Here is an 18,973-nt window from a genome sequence, read left to right as displayed (position 1 = left end):
TTCTCGAATGAGTACTGATGTTGAGCATCCTTTCATGTGTTTGTTGGCAATCTGTATATCTTTTTTGGAGAACTGTCTATTAAGCTCTACGATGCATTTTTGGATTGGGTTGTTTGTTTTTTTGATATTGAGCTGCATGAGCTGCTTGTATATTTTGGAGATTAATCCTTTGTCAGTTGCTTCGTTTGCAAATATTTTCTCTCATCTGAGGGTTGTCTTTTCGTCTTGTTTATGGTTTCCTTTGCTGTACAAAAGCTTTTAAGTTTCATTAGGTACATTTGTTTATTTTTTATTTTATTTCCATTTCTCTAGGAGGTGGGTCAAAAAGGATCTTGCTGTGATTCATGTCATAGAGTGTTCTGCCTATGTTTTCCTTTAAGAGTTTTATAGTGTCTGGCCTTACATTTAGGTCTTTAATCCATTTTGAGTTTATTTTTGTGTATGGTGTTAGGGAGTGTTCTAATGTCATTCTTTTACATGTGGCTGTCCAGTTTTCCCAGCACCACTTATTGAAGAGGCTATCTTTTCTCCATTGTATATTCTTGCCTCCTTTATCAAAGATAAGGTGACCATATGTGCATGGGTTTATCTCTGGGCTTTCTATCCAGTTCCATTGATCTATATTTCTGTTTTTGTGCCAGTACCAAACTGTCTTGATTACTGTAGCTTTGTATAGTTTGAAGTCCAGGCACCTGATTCCTCCAGCTCCGTTTTTCTTTCGCAAGATTGCTTTGGCTATTCGGGGTCTTTTGTGTTTCCATACAAATTATTCAATTATTTGTTCTAGTTCAGTGAAAAATGCCATTGATAGTTTGATAGGGATTGCAATGAATCTGTAGATTGCTTTGTGTAGTATAGTCATTTTCATAGTGTTGATTCTTCCAATCCAAGAACATGGTATATCTCTCCATCTGTTTGTATCATCTTTAATTTCTTTTATCAGTGTCTTGTAGTTTTCTGCATACAGGTCTTTCATCTCCTTAGGTAGGTTTATTCCTAGGTATTTTATTCTTTTTGTTGCAATGGTAAATGAGAGTGTTTCCTTAATTTCTCTTTCAGCTATTTCATTGTTAGTGTATAGGAATGCAAGAGATTTCTGTGCATTAATTTTGTATCCTGCTATTTTACCAAATTCATTGATTACCTCTAGTACTTTTCTGGTAGCATCTTTATGATTCTCTATGTATAGTATGATGTCATCTGCAAACAGTGACAGTTTTATTTCTTCTTTTCTGATTTGGATTCCTTTTATTTCTTTTATTTGTCTGAATGCCATAGCTAAAACTTCCAAAACTGTGTTGAATAATAGTGGTGAGAGTGGGCAACCTTGTCTTGTTCCTGATCTTAGAGGAAATGCTTTCAGTTTTTCACCACTGAGAACGATGTTGGCTGTGAGTTTGTCATATACGGCCTTTATTATGTTGAAGTAGGTTCCCTCTATGCCCACTTTCTGGAGAGTTTTTATCATAGGTGGGTGTTGAATTTTGTCAAAAGCTTTTTCTGCATCTATTGATTATTATATGGTTTTTATCCTTCAATTTGTTAATATGGTGTAGCACATTGATTGATTTGCGTATAATGAAGAATCCTTGCATTCCTGGGATAAACCCCACTTTATCATGGTGTATGATTCTTTTAATGTGCTGTTGGATTCTGTTTGCTAGTATTTTGTTGAGGATTTTTGCATCTATGTTCAACAGCGATATTGTCCTGTCGCTTTCCTTCTTTGTGACATCTTTGTCTGGTTTTGGTATCAGGGTGATGGTGGCCTTGTAGAATGAGTTTGGGGGTGTTCCTCCCTCTGCTATATTTTGGAAGAGTTTGAGTGGGATAGATGTTAGCTCTTCTCTAAATGTTTGATGGAATTTGCCTGTGAAGCCATGTGGTGCTGGGCTTTTGTTTATTTGAAGATTTTTAATCACAGTTCCAGTTTCATTGCTTGTGATTTGTCTTTTCATATTTTCTATTTCATCCTGGTTCAGTCACGGAAGGTTGTGCTTTTCTAAGAATTTGTCCATTTCTTCCAGGTTGTCCATTTTATTGGCATATAGTTGCTTATAGTAGTTTCTCATGATCTTTGTATTTCCGCAGTGTCAGTTTCATTTCTAATTCTATTGATTTGAGTCTTCTCCCTTTTTTTCTTGATGAGTCTGGCTAATGGTTTATCAATTTTGCTTATCTTCTCAAAGAACCAGCTTTTAGTTTTACTGATCTTTGTTATTCTTTCTTTCATTTCTTTTTTATTTAGGATCTGATCTTTATGATTTCTTTCCTTCTGTTAACTTTGGGTTTTTTTGTTCTTCATTTTCTAATTGCTTTAGGTGTAAGCTTAGGTTGTTTATTTGAGATTTTTCTCATTTCTTGAGGTAGGATTGTATTGCTATAAACTTCCCTCTTAGAGATGCTTTTGCTGCATCCCATAGATTTTGGGTCATTGTGTTTTCATTGTCATTTGTTTCTAGGTGTTTTTTGATTTCCTCTTTGATTTCTTCAGTGACCTCTTGGTTATTTAGTAATGTATTGTTTAGCCTCCATGTGTTTGTAATTTTTAACTTTTTTTCCTGTAATTGATATCTAGTCTCATAGCATTGTGGTCAGAAAAGATATTTGATATAATTTCAATTTTCTTAAATTTACCAAGGCTTGATTTGTGACCCAAGATATGATTTATCCTGGAGAATGTTCCATGAGCACTTGAGAAGAAAGTGTACTCTGTTGTTTTTGGATGGAATGTCCTATAAATATCAATTAAATCCATCCTGTCTAATGTGTCATTTAAAGCTTGTGTTTCCTTATTTATTTTCACTTTGAATGATCTGTCCATTGGTGAAAGTGGGGTGTTAAAGTCCCCTACTATGGTTGTGTTACTGTCAATTTCCCCTTTTATGGCTGTTAGCATTTGCCTTATGTATTGAGGTGCTCCTATGCTGGGTGCATAGATATTTACAATTGTTATATCTTCCTCTGGGATTGAGCCCTTGATCATTATGTAGTGTCCTTCTTTGTCTCTTGTAATAATCTTTATTTTAAAGTCTATTTTTTCTGATATGAGAATTGCTACTCCAGCTTTCTTTTGATTTCCATTTGCATGGAATATCTTTTTCCATCCCTTCACTTTCTGTCTGTATGTGTCCCTAGGTCTGAAGTGGGTCTCTTGTAGACAGCATATATATGGGTCTTGTTTTTGTATCCATTCAGCCAGTCTATGTCTTTTGGTGGGAGCATTTAATCCATTTACATTTAAGGTGATTATCGATATGCATGTTCCTATTACCATTTTCTTAATTGTTTTCGGTTTGTTATTGTAGGTCTTTTCCTTCTCTTGTCCTTCTTGCCTAGAGAAGTTCCTTTAGCATTTGTTTTAAAGCTGGTTTGGTGGTGCTGAATTCTCTTAGCTTTTGCGTGTCTGTAAAGGTTTTAATTTCTCTGCCGAATCTGAATGAGATCCTTGCTGGGTTGAGAAATCTTGGCTGCAGGTTTTTCCCTTTCATCACTTTAAATATGTCTTGCCATTCCCTTCTGGCTTGCAGAGTTTCTGCTGAAAGATCAGCTGTTAACCTTATAGGGATTCCCTTGTGTGTTATTTGTTGTTTTTCCCTTGCTGCTTTAATATTTTTTCTTTGTATTTAATTTTTGATAGTTTGATTAATATGTGTCTTAGCATGTTTCTCCTTGGATTTATCCTGTATGGGACTCTCTGTGCTTCCTGGACTTGATTGACTATTTCCTTTCCCATGTTAGGGAAGTTTTCAACTAAATCTCTTCAAGTATTTTGTCAGACCGTTTCTTTTTCTCGTCTTCTTCTGGGAGCCCTATAATTCGAATGTTGGTGCCTTTAATGTTGTCCCAGATGTCTCTGAGACTTTCCTCAATTCTTTTCATTCTTTTTTCTTTATTCTGCTCTGTGGCATTTATTTCCACTATTGTATCTTCCAGGTCACTATACATTCTTCTGCCTCAGATATTCTGCTATTGATCCCTTCTAGAGAATTTTTAATTTCATTTATTGTGTTGTTCATCATTCTTTGTTTGCTCTTTAATTCTTCTGGGTCCTTGTTAAACGTTTATTGTATTTTCTCCATTCTATTTCCAAGATTTTGGATCATCTTTACTATCAGTATTCCTAATTCTTTTTCAGGTAGACTGCCTATCTCCTTTTCATTTGTTTGGTCTTGTAGGTTTTTACCTTGCTACTTCAACGGCTGTGTACTTCTCTGTCTTCTCATTTTGCTTAACTTACTGTGTTTGGAGTCTCCTTTTTTCAGGCTGCAGGTTTGTAGTTCCCGTTGTATTTGATGTCTGCCCCCAGCGGGTGAGGTTGGTTCAGTGGCTTGTGTAAGCTTCCTGGTGGAGAGGACTGGTGCCTCTGTTCTAGTGGGTGGGACTGGATCTTGTCTTTCTGGTGGGCAGGGCCGAGTCTGGTGGTGTGTTTTGGAGTGTCTGTGAACTAATTATGATTTTAGGCAGCCTCTCTGCTAATGGGTGGGTTTGTGTTCCTATCTTGCTAGTTGTTTGGCATGAGGTATCTAGCACTGGAGCTTGCTGGCCATTGGGTGGAGCTGGGTCTTTGCGTTGAGATTGAGATCTCTGGGAGAGCTGTCGCCGATTGATATTACGTGGGGCCAGGAAGTCTCTGGTGGTCCAATGTGCTGGACTCGGCTCTCCCACCTCATAAGCTCAGGCCTGACACGTGGCCAAAGCTCCAAGACCCTTTCAGCCACATGGCTCAGAAGAAAAGGAAGGAAAAAAAAGAAGAAAAAAAGTAATAAATAAATAAAAATAAATAAATAATAAATTTAAAAAGTAATAAAATTTAAAAAATAAAAAATTTTAAAATTTTAAAAAATTTTAAATTTCTTTAAAAAAGAAGAGAGCAACCAAACCAATAAACAAATCCACCAATGACAGCAAGCACTAAAAAGTAAACTAAGATAAACATAAAAATCAGAAACAAATCAGTCACAGGCAGCAAGCCCCAAGTCTACAGTTGCTCCCAAAATCCACCACCTCATTTTTGGGAACATTCATTGTCTCTTCAGGTATTCCACAGATGCAGCATTCATCTAGTTGATTGTGGGGATTTAATCTGCTGCTCCTGAGGGTACATGGAGAAATTTCCCTTTCTCTTCTTTGTTCACACAGCTCCTGGGGTTCAGCCTTGGTTTTGGCCCTCCCTCTGCATGTAGGTCACCCTCAGGCGTCTGTTCCCCGCTCAGACAGGTGGGGGTTAAAGCAGCGGCTGGTTAGGGCTCTCTTGCTCTCTCAGGCTGGGGAGATGGAGGGGTACTGTAGTCATAATTGTAATGCAGGGCCAGCCTCCAGCAGCAGAGACTGAAGTGACATTGCAACAGCCTGTGGTGTGCCATGTGTTCTCCCAGGGAAATTGTCCCTAGATTTCGGGACCCTGGCAGTGGCGGGCTGCACAGGCTCCTGGGGGTGGTGGGGGGTGGGTAGTGACCTGTGCTTGCACACAGGATTCTTGGTGGCAGTGGCAGCAGCATTAGCATTTCATGCCCATCTCTGGGGTCCGAGCTGATAGCCACAGCTCACGCCCATCTCTGGAACTTGCTTAGGTGGTGCTCTGCCTTCTTTGGGCACAGAGGGAAGGAACCCCTCTCCTCATGCACCCCGAAACAATGATCTCTTGCCTCTTTGGCAGGTCCAGATTTTTTACCTGACTCCCTCCCAGCTAGTTGTGATGCCCTAGCCCCCTTCAGGCTGTCTTCAGACAGCCAACCAACCCCAGTCCACTTCCTGTGGTCTGACCTCTGAAGCCTGAGCCTCAGCTCCCAGCCTCCACCCGCCCTGGCTGGTGAGGAGACAAGCATCTCAGACTGGTGAGTGCTGGTCAGCACTGATCCTCTGTGTGGGAATCTCTCTGCTTTGCCCTCTGCACCCCCCTCCATGGCTCTGAAGCTTGCCCCCCCACTCACACCCCGTCTCTGCCAGTGTAGGGGCTCCCTAGTGTGTACAAACTTTTCCTCCTTCACAGCTGCCTCACAGAGGTGCAGGTCAGTTCCTATTCTTTTGTCTCTGTTTTTTCTTTTTTCTTTTGACCTACCCAAGTAAGTGGGGATTTTCTTGCCTTTTGGGAAGTCTGAGGTCTTCTGCCAGTGTTCAGTAGGTGTTCTGTAGGAGTTGTTCCACACGTAGGTGTATTTTTGATGTATTTGTGGGGAGGAAGGTGATCTCCACATCTTACTCCTCCACCATCTTGAAGGTCCCCCTAAGTATTTTATTTTTTGATGTGATTTTAAAAGGGATTTTTTTTTTTACTTTTACTTTCTGATATTTCATTGTTATTGTAAAGAAATGCAACAGATTTCTGTATGTTAATCTTGTATCCTGCTACCTTTCTGAATTTGTTCATCAGTTCTAGTAGTTTTTATGTGGAGTCTTTAGGGTTTTCTACATAGAGTAACATGTTATCTGCAGATACTGACAATTTTACCTCTTCCCTTCCAATTTGGATACTTTTAATTTCTTTTTCTTGTCTGATTGCTGTGGCTAGAACTTCTAATAGTATGTTGAACAGAAGTGGTGAGAGTGGGCATTCTTGTCTTATTCCAGATTTTAGCAGTAAGGCTTTCAGCTTTTTATTGTTGAGTATTATGTTGGCTGTGGGTTTGTCATAAATAGCTTTTATTATGTTGAGATATGTTCCCTCTATACCCACTTTGGTAAGACTTTTTATCATGAATGGATGTTGAATTTTATCACATGCTTTCTCTGCATCTATTGAGGTGATCATGTGGTTTTTGTCTTTTTTTTTGGTTGATATGGTGTATCACATTGATTGATTTGCATATGTTAAACAATCCTTGTGACCATGGGAGGAATCCACCTTGATCATGATGTTTGACCTTTTTTATGTGTTGTTGGATTTGGTTTGCTAATATTTTGTTAAGAATATTTGTATCTACTATATTCATCAAAGATATTGGCCTGTAATTTTCTTTTTTGGTAGTGTCTTTATCTGGTTTTGGTATCAGGCTTCATAGAATGACTTTGGGAGTGTCCCCTCCTTCCAGTCTTTTGGAAGACGTTGAGAAGGATTGGTATGAGTTCTTTGTATGTTTGGGTAGAATTCCCCAGTGAAGCCATCTGGTCCTGGACTTTTGTTTGCAGGGAGTTTGTTTCGTTTTGTTTTACAGATTATATTTCACTTCTAGTGATCAGTCTGTTCAAAATATCTATTTCTTCTTGATTCAGTTTTGGTGGGCTGTATGCTTCTAGAAACTTGTTCATTTTTTCTAGGTTGTCAAATTTGTTGGCATATAATTGTTCATAGTATTCTTTTATTTTTTTTGTATTTCTGCGGTATCAGTTGTTATTTCGCCTCTTTCATTCTTATTTTGTTTATTTGGGTCCTCTCTGCAGGACTGGAGCGCTCCCACTGTGAGAGGAGCCACTGAGTATTCCTCCACAGGAGCTGCCCACCAGGAAGTGTGCTCTGTGGTGTTGCCTGTCATCCGCTGTGTGGGTTCACAAAGTATGCTGTTTTGGACACTGCCCTCAGCTCCACCTCAACTGTGGAATGCAGGCCTTGGTGTCCCTCAGGCACTGTGTTCACAAAGCCACCAGCGCAGATTTGTAGTCACAGATCCACTGAAGTCACGTATCAGGACCACAGTGGTCACGCACCTGGACATGCCATGGGAGCTATGGAAGCAGCCCAGACCCTTGCCCTGTCTCCATGTGTGTGCATTCACAAAGCCCACATCTTCTAACTCTGGATCTGCCCCAGACACGGGAGCACATGTAATCTACTTGGATGACCCACAGGCACTGAGTTTATAAAGCCGGTGGTGGCAGCAGTGGCATAAATCCACAGATCACACAACCACAAGGAGAGGACTCAGATTTCAGCCCTGCTCCCGTAGTGGCATGGCCCGTGGGAATCGGCTCTGATTTCAGCCCAGCCTCCATGTGTGGGCAACCCGCTTGCATGCTCCCAGAGCTCATAGAGGTGGAGCCACACCAGCTGTGAGCCCTCCAAGAATGAGGCTACTATAGCGTGGGCTCTGCCCCTCCCTTCATGTGCCTGTTAACAGTGGTATTTCACTTTTATGGAGGGCCCAGGCTCCTTCTGCATACACCACCCCCCCACCCAGTTGCAGCCTGTCCCACACTCTATCCCCTTCAGGCTATCTCTGCAAAGCCAACCCCAGTCCTCTCCCTGGGTCTGTCTTCTGAAGCCTGAGTTTCAGCACCCAGCCCCTGTGCACACGAGCAAATGTGCATATTGGGCTGGGGAGTGCAGTGAGGTGACACGGACTATCTGTGTAGCTCTCTCTCTGTTCTGCCTGCTGCAAGCTGGTTGTTGCACTCTTCTCTGAACCTCTGAAGTTCCCTTCCTGTCCCAGCTGATCTTCTCACCCATGAAGGAGGCTTCCCAGGGTGAGGGAACCTTCCCTCTTTCACAGCTCCCTCCCAGGGGCACAGGTCCTGTCACAATTCCTATTTTTCTCTTTTTTTTTCTTTCATCCTGCATGGTTACATGGTGATCTTTCTTACCATTTTTGACTGTCCGAGATCTTGTGCCAGCATTCAGTAGGTATTCTGTCAGAATGTTTCCACATGTAGAAGTATTTTTGATGTATTTGTGGGAGAAGGTGAGCTCTACGTCCTTTTATTCCACCATGTTGATTGGAGCCCTTCAGATCCAGCTATGTGTGATATATCATGAAGTAGGGTATGTTTCTGGTAGGAATGGGGATGATTATATTCCAACACTCTCAACAATCTAGCAACCTGCCTTGGGGCAAACATATAATGGGCAAGAAAATGTATCCCCATCTCACTTTTATACCAAATGAAGTGAATTCCACTTGTAAGAATTCCCATCTACTAAAATACCAATGAAGCCATCAATGATTTGTATGGTAGGCATGGGCTCTTAATGATATAATGTTATATAATGCACAAAAGAGTACAGGAAAAGCTTCCTCTGAGGTCATAAGGAAATAGTGTCCTAAGGCCACCACAGGCTTTCCAATCCAAATCTGCCATTTTGCAGCATTGTTGCTGTAGTTGGAGGAGCACTCAGGGGAGTGTAAACCTCAGCATATCCTTTCACCATTTGTGCACAATAACTCAGAAACAGATGTTTCAAAAACAAAAATTCTATATACATGTAGACAACAGCACCCTAGATATCTGATAAGCCTTATTAAATTGAGTCCACTAATTACCAGAAGTATTTTGATATACATTTTGTGGTCATTTTTAGAAAATTTTGCTTCAAGTGCTTGGTGTTCTTTGACACATGCACACACACACAAATGCACAAATGCGCACACACACATATATCCCTTTCATCATCCTAAACTGTCCCCAGATTAGCAGTAACATGCAAGAAATGGAGCACAACCAAAATAGAGGAAACTATTGCTGTGGTGACTGAAAAATAAATCAAGCTGCATATGAAGCTTAGCATCGCCTCTAAATCTCTCTCTCCTACCCTGTGCAATTGCACAAGTTTCACTAATGGGAGTCCTATCTCTATAAACATATTTTATCTCTTTAAAGGAAATGGAAGAGGATAACCATGTCTAGGATAAGTGTGTGTTTAAGGCCATCAGCAGAGCATGCATGAAAGGTGAATAAGCTGTAATGCTGGAAGCTTCTAAAATGGTTATAAGAATTTATACTAAGCCTTCAATTGAAAAACATGCCACATTCCCTCAAGACTCAGGGCTTGGTAATACAGTTGCCCATTTGGTAAGGCTAGGCTCAGCCCTGGCATTAGGGTTATTGATGAAGGTTTCAATAGTGAGCAGGGTTTGTTATTTTTGCTATTGGTCTGAATTATATTAATTGCAGAAGGGTTTAAGTAGCATAACAGAAAAATAAGCATTTACAATGTCTTTTCCCCTCCTACTTGGAAAACTGGTGAAAAAAAAAAAGGTTGGTGTTCTAAAATGAGGAAAATTGCCTATGACACAGCTATAAAAGCCAGAATTATGGTCCATAAAACAAAGAGATAGTGAGTTGAGAAATTACCAACTAAATATTATTATTACATAGGTAAACAATTTGAGTAAATACAGAGGGAAAAATCCTTATTTTCCTTATGGCTTTTTTTTTTTTTTTTGCCTCATTTACTGAAATGCTACAACTCTCCAAATAATCAGGATGACTTTTAAAAAGAATCTAGGGGGAAAATCACAAAAATGAGAGTCGTTCAAGACATACTGGTCACAACTAGCCCATCTCTGGGTTTATTCCTTACCAATTGTTAAATTTTCTTGCAAACTCGGGTTAAGTTATTTCCTAGAAAATTTTCCACAGTGGAGATCTTTAAATCAATCAGTACAAAGTTTCTAGTGTGAAAATTACCCTTTCTGTTATAGCTGAAAATTAATTTCTTCTTGCTTGAGAGAAACGACATGCCCTAGTAATTTTCATATATTCTTTAAAATGGAACATCCAGGCTTTGATGTGAAATTTCCTAAAAATGACCCCCCAAAATACATCAAAACATTTCTATTAATTCATGAAATTAAGAATAGCTTTTTACATTTTCTCCTGTCACTGATTCCATTTGCCTTATTACTTTCATCTGTGGCCCACAAACTTGGTGGCACAATCAACAAACCCCTCAGTGGCTGTTTCATCTCTGCTCTATTTGATTTCTTCTCTCTGAGTAAATGATTAAGTTTTCATGCATTGGTTCAACCAAAATCTATGTTCACTCAACCACATCCTTTATTGATTACTTCTACTGCAAACAGTAGGCCAAGTGTGATATACATAATTGGACAGTTGTCAGGGGATGTGGGTGTTAACAGTCCTGTTTTCCCAGTTGGAAACTGGAATCACCTTGATACACAAATATTCTGCACTGTTTCATTCTCATTCTTTGGACCGAGGAGTCCTGTTCCTCAGAATATATGTTTTTAACTCTCTAAGGTCTGGTTGAATGAATTTAATGATTATACCATATAATATGCTGTTCAAGTTGCACCTGTGCACTGCATATAGAAAACTGGAATTAATATTTGTCTAACATTTTAACCTTGTCCTTTAACTTATACAAATAATCTGTAGCTTTTCTGTAAGAAAATATTTGATTATTCCCCTTCCAAAGAAAGACTGGTTTCTAAATCTATTGCTAACTTTTAAATTTGGAAATCCTTTAAGCAGCATATAATGTTTATATTTCAGATGCTATATTAACAACTTTCCTGGCTACAGCACTGTACATTCGTTGAGTGGGGCATATAATTTATAATAGGAAGCCTTTTTCTCTAGCATTATTTATTAGAACAAGTTCCAGATAATTCTAGATGTTTTGGAGATCTGTTGCTCCTTTGTGAGAAAAACAACTTGACTCACCCAGCAATAGTTTTATTTATGCTGTTGTGTTTCTTGTTCACTGAACTCGTTTTTTTGTTTGTGTATGTTGTGATTTAACAATCCTCAGCCAGCCAAACCTAATCCAAAATGTTCTTCCATCAAAAATAGATCAGCCTTTATAACACATATATATGGAATCTAAAAAAAAAACCAAAATGGTTCTGATGAACCTAGGGGCAGGACAGGAATAAAGACGCAGACGTAGAGAATGGACTTGAGGACATGGGGACAGGGAAGGGTAAGCTGGGACGAAGTGAGAGTGGCATTGACATATATACACTACCAAATGCAAAATAGATGGCTAGTGGGAAGCAGCTGCATCGCACAGGGAGATCAGCTCTATGCTTTGTGACGACCTAGAGGGGTGGGATAGGGAGGGTGGGAGGGAGACACAAGAGGGAGGGGATATGGGGATATATGTATACTTACAGCTGATTCACTTTGTTATACAGCAGAAACTAACACAACATTGTAAAGCAATTATACTCCAATAAAGATGTTAAAAAATTTAAAAAAAATTTTAAATAAGATGTTAAAAAAAATAGATCAGCTTTTAGAAACATGAACATAAATAAGCTTCAGCTGAATAAAAATAGTAATCTTCCCCTACAGTTTTAAAATGCTATGCAAAGTCTCTACTTTTTTCTTATTTCATCAATTTTTTCTTGAATATTACAGTACAAAAAAGATCTTTGAGAGTTAACACTAATATGATAAATTTAGTCCTAGAAATCCGCAAGTTTGCTTAAAATTCTAAGTAAAATAACTATTTTATTTACTAATTTTTTATACTCTCGAGCTCTCTCAATACCATTTTAGTTGTTCCACCAAACAAATTTTAAATTAATGAGTGCACCTCTCATGATATTTTACTCCATGTCTGCATTTGAAATATTCCTCAAACAATTCATAATTTTTCTGGAGAATTGAACTATGCCTAAGTGTGGAAGAAGATTATTCATAATGTTGTTATGAAAAGGTGAGAACAGAATCATAAAAAGCAGTATTCACAACTTTGGGTATATAAAATTCCATTCCATTTCTGATATGTAGAGCATTCTTTTACCAATAAGAAAGGAAAAAAGAATGCATTGGCAGTACCTGATACTCAAATAAACAAAAAGTGTTAGTTCTTTGACTGTGCCCCCTAGAAAATAGACACCAAGGCTTTATGTGCCTGTCTTGCAGAGTGTGTGTTCAAATTATGGTGTTTAATTCATTGCATAATGGAAGACTTTCAAAAAGTAATGCTTAGCTAAATTGACTTTTCTATCAGCTAGTGGCAGATAATACCAAGTAGAGAGCTATGGATATGATAGCTTTTTATTTCACTGAGAAGTAATAATAATAACTAGCTGTCATTTATTGAATTGTTCCTATGTGCCAGGTTATACATATATGTAGTTTTTCATCTCACAGTAACTTATGGCCATTTTTAAAATGAGGAAACAACAAAAAAAAATGAGGAAACAAGCTGAGAAAGAGTGCAGATGTCATCAAAGTTATTCATCTAAGAGGCCAAACTGGGATTCAAGCTTAGATCTTTCTAATATCCACCATAGCCACATAGTGATTTTAAAGCAATTTAATTTATTTTCACAAACATACCACAGCTTATCTATGAAAATGAATGTTGTTCTCATCAAATCTTGGGAGGTTATGCAAGTTTATACCTTTAATCCTGCCACTACCTGCTTAAAATCAAACTCTTTTGAAATACTTTCTGAGCTGTCGCATATCCTTTTGAATAGCTCCTATAGCCACACATCACTGATTGAGAGGTGGGCTTGATCTTTGAAAACAGCCAAAAGGATCTAGAGACACATTTAGAAAACATAGAAAATAATCTCTCTGGGTAATCCCATTTTTAGAACAAAATACATTAAATTACTTGTGAACACTTTATACCGCTACACTATGAAAGGGTTTCCTGATGATTAATTCCCAAAATGCCATCATTCTCATCATTAGATGACATCACTTGGAGGGAACTGTCTTCCTTTGCATGCCTTGTATGTCTGGACAATTGGAAACATGGATGTGAAGTACAGGGGGAAATCAGGGCTAGAAATATACATGTGCCAGGCATGTGCATACAGGAATTAGGACATACCGTAGCGTATATGAAATTGCCCGTAGAAGCATTTAATGGAGGGGAGAGAAAGGCCTTGGACAGAACCCTGGAAACAGCCAACTCTGGGTAAGCAGAGACCTCAGTGTCAGTAAGATACTGAGAAAATGAGAGATATAGGAAAAATGAGAGAATAAGAGACTGGCTGGGAGTGCCAGGCACTAGACAGGGAGAAACATTTGGAGAAAGATGGATGGTTAACAGTAGTGACCCCCAACCTGTGCTGAAGACCTGGGTAAGGGTGGAAGAGGAAGAAAGATGGAGTGGAGCAAAGAGCCTGTGACTCTATAAGCACACTAAACCTTTTATGCAGTTCAGAGATATCTCCCACAATGCATATTACAATTTTTCAAATTTCTATTGATGCTTTGAGATCCCCATTGTATTCACTAGATTTGGCTCCATATCCTTTTGGCTCCCTTTTAAGACCCAATTTATCCCACAAACACTAGACCTGCTCTTGCAAAGATATTCAAATGGATGTGCTCCAGGTTTCAAAGCACTACAGACAGTTCATAGTACTTATCACAGTTAATTCCGCATATGAATGTATAAATTAATCTCTCCAAACAGTGAAACTGCTTAGGGGCAGGAACCATATTCCCCAGTCATGAGAACATTCTAGGGTGTTTGATAGTCTCTCAAAGATGTTCCCAAAATAAAAAGATGTTCTTGATGTTACTGAGATATCCAGGAGACAGGAGTTTACAGTGAAGGTCTCCAAATATCCAATGACAGGTTCTCCAATGACTTACCTGGAAGCTTAACTATTATGTGTACTACATAAGTGTTTCCCTTCTCAAATTTTCGACTGTTTCTTTATTCAGAAATATATGAAGGCCTAATACATGCCAAGAACTCTGCTAGAACCTGTATGTCTTTCTAAGCATTTTGCCACTTGTATAGGTGATTTTAGTGATACCTGAGATTTCACCACTGAGGGACACTTGCAAGAACAAACTACCATTCAGCTTTCATAAACTTTTTTTTTTTCATCTTAATGACAGCACTGTTATTTTGTTGTAATTCCTTCCAGTATTTTTCCCCAGTGTTTATTATTTATTAGATATTTGCAAACATACTTAGTAAAATTTGAGTCATGATTTTTAACCTAACATATCTTAAGATTTTTATTTGCAGGTGGCTGAATTTCTTCAGAAAAAAATATTTTAAAGGCCACTAACCACTGCGTTGTTAGAATCAATTTACATAACCATTCTTTGACATCTATTTTGATTCGACTTGTTTGCAGACGAATGCAGTGGTGAACATCATTCCCCTTCTATTTAAAACAACACCCATTAGGACAGATTTCCACATGTCTGATTGCAGAGCCCAATGAAACAAAAATTTATAATAGCTCCTCAGGTGTGTTAACTGATACTTTCCAATTCATTATTATTATTATTTATTATTATTATTCCCATTTGCTGGTTTACCAGATGCTTCCAGAGATATACAAGAATGCCAATTTCATTACACTGTTACCAGCACTAGGTATTTCCGCTAAATACATTTTAATGTTAGTTTAATAGGCAAAAGGGACCTGCTGCCTGTTTTCACTTCCATTCCTTTGTGGAACAGTCAGGTGGAACATTCCAGTCCCCTGGAGAGGGCAGAAGCATCACATCTCCAAGGAGACCCCCCCATGGCCGCTGCTCTCCTCCCCAGCTCCTGCAGGAAGCTGCACCTGGCCTCTCGCTGTTGGAACAGCCTTCCTGTCTGTGAATCAGTCCCAGCGTCACGCATGTGCCTTTGTCACGGCACGTTTGTTCCACGGTCCGCTTCGTCACAGGGCTGCCTATGCCCTTTCTCTGTCCTTGCCAGAGACCCAGCTCTGCGGATAGAAACTTTTTAAAGGTTTTATCCTTTTAAATAACCATACAATTCGCCCCTCTTTTTTTGACATTTAAAGACTAATTTTATTAAGTGCTTAGTATAGATCAAAGACTGTGGACTAATGATATGCAGTTTTTCCTCAGAGCTGCTCTGTTTATTTCCATACGGGTTATAGAATAATAGCACTTAGACAAAATACTTCATTTCAGTCAGTGTTTCATGGCAGTTTGACATTTTTTCCAAGTTAAATATGAGTTCTAATCTTAGATAATTCTTCCTTGGTTATAAGCATAATTTCCCAACTCATTTTATTTGAATTCGTAAAACAGCCAAACAAATTTAATTTTCCCAATAGTGATGCTAACATATGCACCCCATTCTTGGGATTATTTTATGAAAATTCTAAATGTATGAAAATGTTTTTGCATGAACTTATTTATTCCATATACTGACCATTTCTGGTGTGACAAATCTCAAGTTCTTACCACTAAAAACCAAATATTACCTTTTATCTTACTTCTTAGTGCTTTTCCAACTATTTATTGCATATGGTAATGCTCATTGATTATTGATTATAGATATTCTTGGAAAAAATGATTCTGTGGTGAGTTCTAGTTGCTCAGAGACTTGTGTGAATGTTAACTTTTGCTATTTTAACTGCAACCAGGAAAATGAGGGCCATTTCACAAATAAATGTGTAAGGTTAGAACTGTTAATATTTTGATGCCCAGCATACAAACAGAACAGTGTTGAATATTTGATTGCTTTATGGCTATACCATATGACATAAACACAAACAAAAAATTAGGTAAGTTAATTTTTGCATAAAATTAAATTGAGTCAGTACAGATAGAAATTTATTAGAACTATAAAGTAATTAGACCAGTTTTAGAGTTGTTCAATCTCATATGTCCTAGTCATATCATGTATACACAAATAAATTGAATGTGAATTTTAAACTTCCTAGAAAATTTTAATCAAAAATTTATTAACCAATGAACTAACCTAATCCACTATACTGAATGAGTAGCTTTATTTTCAGATTTCACCGAATCTAACTTTTTTTTATTGGACTACACACCCTAAATACCCAAGGAAGAAAAATATTCTAACTAAACTGTGACATAATAGTTTCCTATTGCTTAGAATTTTGATCTTATACTTAATAAAAGAGCTATTTTAGACTCACACATAGGTATTTTTTACGACTCTTGAGAATTCATGTAAAAAGAAAATATAAACAAAGTAAGGTTATTATACTCCTCAAACATCTTTGCATTCAAAGTCCAATTCTTCTGAATCACTTTTAAACTCAGAATTGTCACTATCTTTTTTTCCTCATCCATATTATCTTTTGTGTCATCAAGAACGTTGGTGCTATGTAGCCTTTCTTAAAATAGTGCCCCAGTACCCCCTCCAGTATTTCTTCCAAGTCATGGACACTCAGTCTACCAATCTTGAAGCTAGTACTCTCTTATCTTCCAGAATTTCAGTGAAAGGTTTTTAGAAAACAACCCATCCTCATATTTCTTTCTGAAATTATCCTTTAATAGTTGTTGACAGAAAGATCAAGGCATTGCAAGTCATAACCAGAAACATGGACAAATCCAGCAACAGCTATGACTTGACTGCTTCCTGTCTGACAGAGATTATAAGATGCCACCTGTTCTAAGGGATCCCGATTTCAGAAATGTTAAAATATGGGAAAGTAGGTGTTTTAGAATCAGTGAAGTATGTATTAGAGTTGCTAGATTTTTCTATAGTTGCAATAATTTAAAAATTTGTAGCAAAGCTTCTCCATATGCCATATTTGACACCATCCTATCTGGAGCTCCTATGAGTAAATCCTTGCCCTATAAACATAAAGAAATGCCCATGCAAGAATCAGCTCAATTGCTAAACAACCTCTTCCTTTCAGAATTTCATCTTGTGATTTATTAAGGGTCGTGGCACAGATGCTCACTGGGAACTGTTGACCTATGAAAGCAAAGAGAGGTAGTTCTAGGGATTCAGACACGTTCAGGAGTAAGAGTTTTTCCTTTATTATGCTCCATTGAAAAACACAATTACAGGGGTTTTTGTTATTTTAAAAATCTCTAAATTCTGGATTTTGTCACTTTAATAAAACAATTTCAACAGTTCTGACATGATTTAATAATGGAATTGCATATCATCTTAGATCTACCATTCTTTTTTAGGGATTGACCAAAAAAAAAAAAAAAAAAAAAAAAGCCAAACATTCAACAGATATTGAACTTCTTCAGCATGCTTAATTTGGAGCCATTATTTTGAAATCACTTCTTGCTTTGTCCGTAACGTTTTAATTCTTTGTGGCTCTGAATCAGCAGTCTTTGAACCAGCAGTCAAATGTCCCTTGAGCGGGACTTTGGCTTCAACTACCTCTGCAAAAGGCAGTCACAGCTCATGATACCTTGGATGGAGCTGTTTTCAAAAATTACTGTTTGTCTCTTTGGTTGCTCAAGGATTTTTCACCTTGGTTCTTAATGTTGTAGGCCCCTAAGTGTTCTTCACATAGAACATCACTACAACTGGCTCCTAGAAGAAAAGAGCCCGTCTCTTTAGACTGGCTTTCAAATAATTAGCTCCTTTAGAGAAATTTTTAGACTCTTTCCGCTTCTTATTTTACTGTTTAGCTCTTACTCATATGAAACTAAGATTTGTATATCTTTGGGGTAGCATTCAGATCATGAGGAACTAATGAGTATTTGGGACTCAGATTTGTAAAATGAGAGCAGAATTCAAATAATAGAAGTTTCTGAATATAATTCATTGAAATCTTTAAAATGATGTGCCTCTCTTTTATTTTTTTTGGCTCCCCACGTGTTATTTATTTGTTTGTTCAATATTCGAGATACAAGTACTTTATTATTTTTTCTTCCAGTTTTATTGAGATGTTATTGACATACAGCACTAATTTTACAGTATAATGATGTACAGCATAATGATCTGACCCCTCTATTCTTTATGAAAGAAAAAAAAATAGCCAAACTTGTTTTAGTCATTCTGGGTTATTTGAGCTGTGCTAACAGTCGCCAAAATCTCAGTGACGTATAACAATAAAGTCTTATTTCTTGTATATGTAAATTCTTGCCGTTTGCCAGATTCTTGTGCCAGGAGCCAGGCTCCTTCCATCTTCAGGCTTTATCCTTCCTTCCTTGAATCCTGGTTAGGAGATTTCAGAGTCCTCTATTTTCATCATATTTGTTCTAATACCTCCAGAACGTATTATATGAATTGCATATGACTCCCCTCAAAGAACTGGTTTCATTTGCGAAGGAATGTGGAAATTTTCAACCTTTTTAGAGGTTCTATTTTCTTTTAAAAATAACAGCTTTACTGAGATATAATCCATATACCATACATTGCTCCTTTTAAAGTCTACAATTCAGTAGTTCTTAGTATGTTCACAGAGTTGTGCAGCCATCGCCACTATTTAATTTCAGGTAATTTTCTTCACTTCTAAAAGAAACCCACACCCATTAGCAGCCACTCCCAATTCCCCCAACCGCACCCCCATGGCCTCTGGTAATTACTAACCTACTTCCTGTTTCTATAGATTTGCCTGTTCTGGACATTTCTTGTAGATGGAATCATGCAATATGTGGGGTTTTTTGTGTAACT

At 37.9% G+C, this 18,973-nt stretch overlaps 1 protein-coding gene across 1 annotated transcript in view; it reads left to right on the top strand.

Annotated features, from left to right (window-relative positions):
- TTC29 (tetratricopeptide repeat domain 29) overlaps positions 1-18,973 on the top strand; it is a 264,270-nt gene that overhangs the window by 124,696 nt on the left and 120,601 nt on the right. The gene's annotated exons all lie outside the window — the stretch shown is intronic.

Source organism: Balaenoptera acutorostrata, chromosome 5, assembly GCF_949987535.1.
Source record: "Balaenoptera acutorostrata chromosome 5, mBalAcu1.1, whole genome shotgun sequence".
Classification (NCBI taxonomy): domain Eukaryota; kingdom Metazoa; phylum Chordata; class Mammalia; order Artiodactyla; family Balaenopteridae; genus Balaenoptera; species Balaenoptera acutorostrata.
The sequence above is the reverse complement of the archived record's forward strand: the minus strand, read 5'-3'. Positions and strand labels throughout refer to the sequence as shown.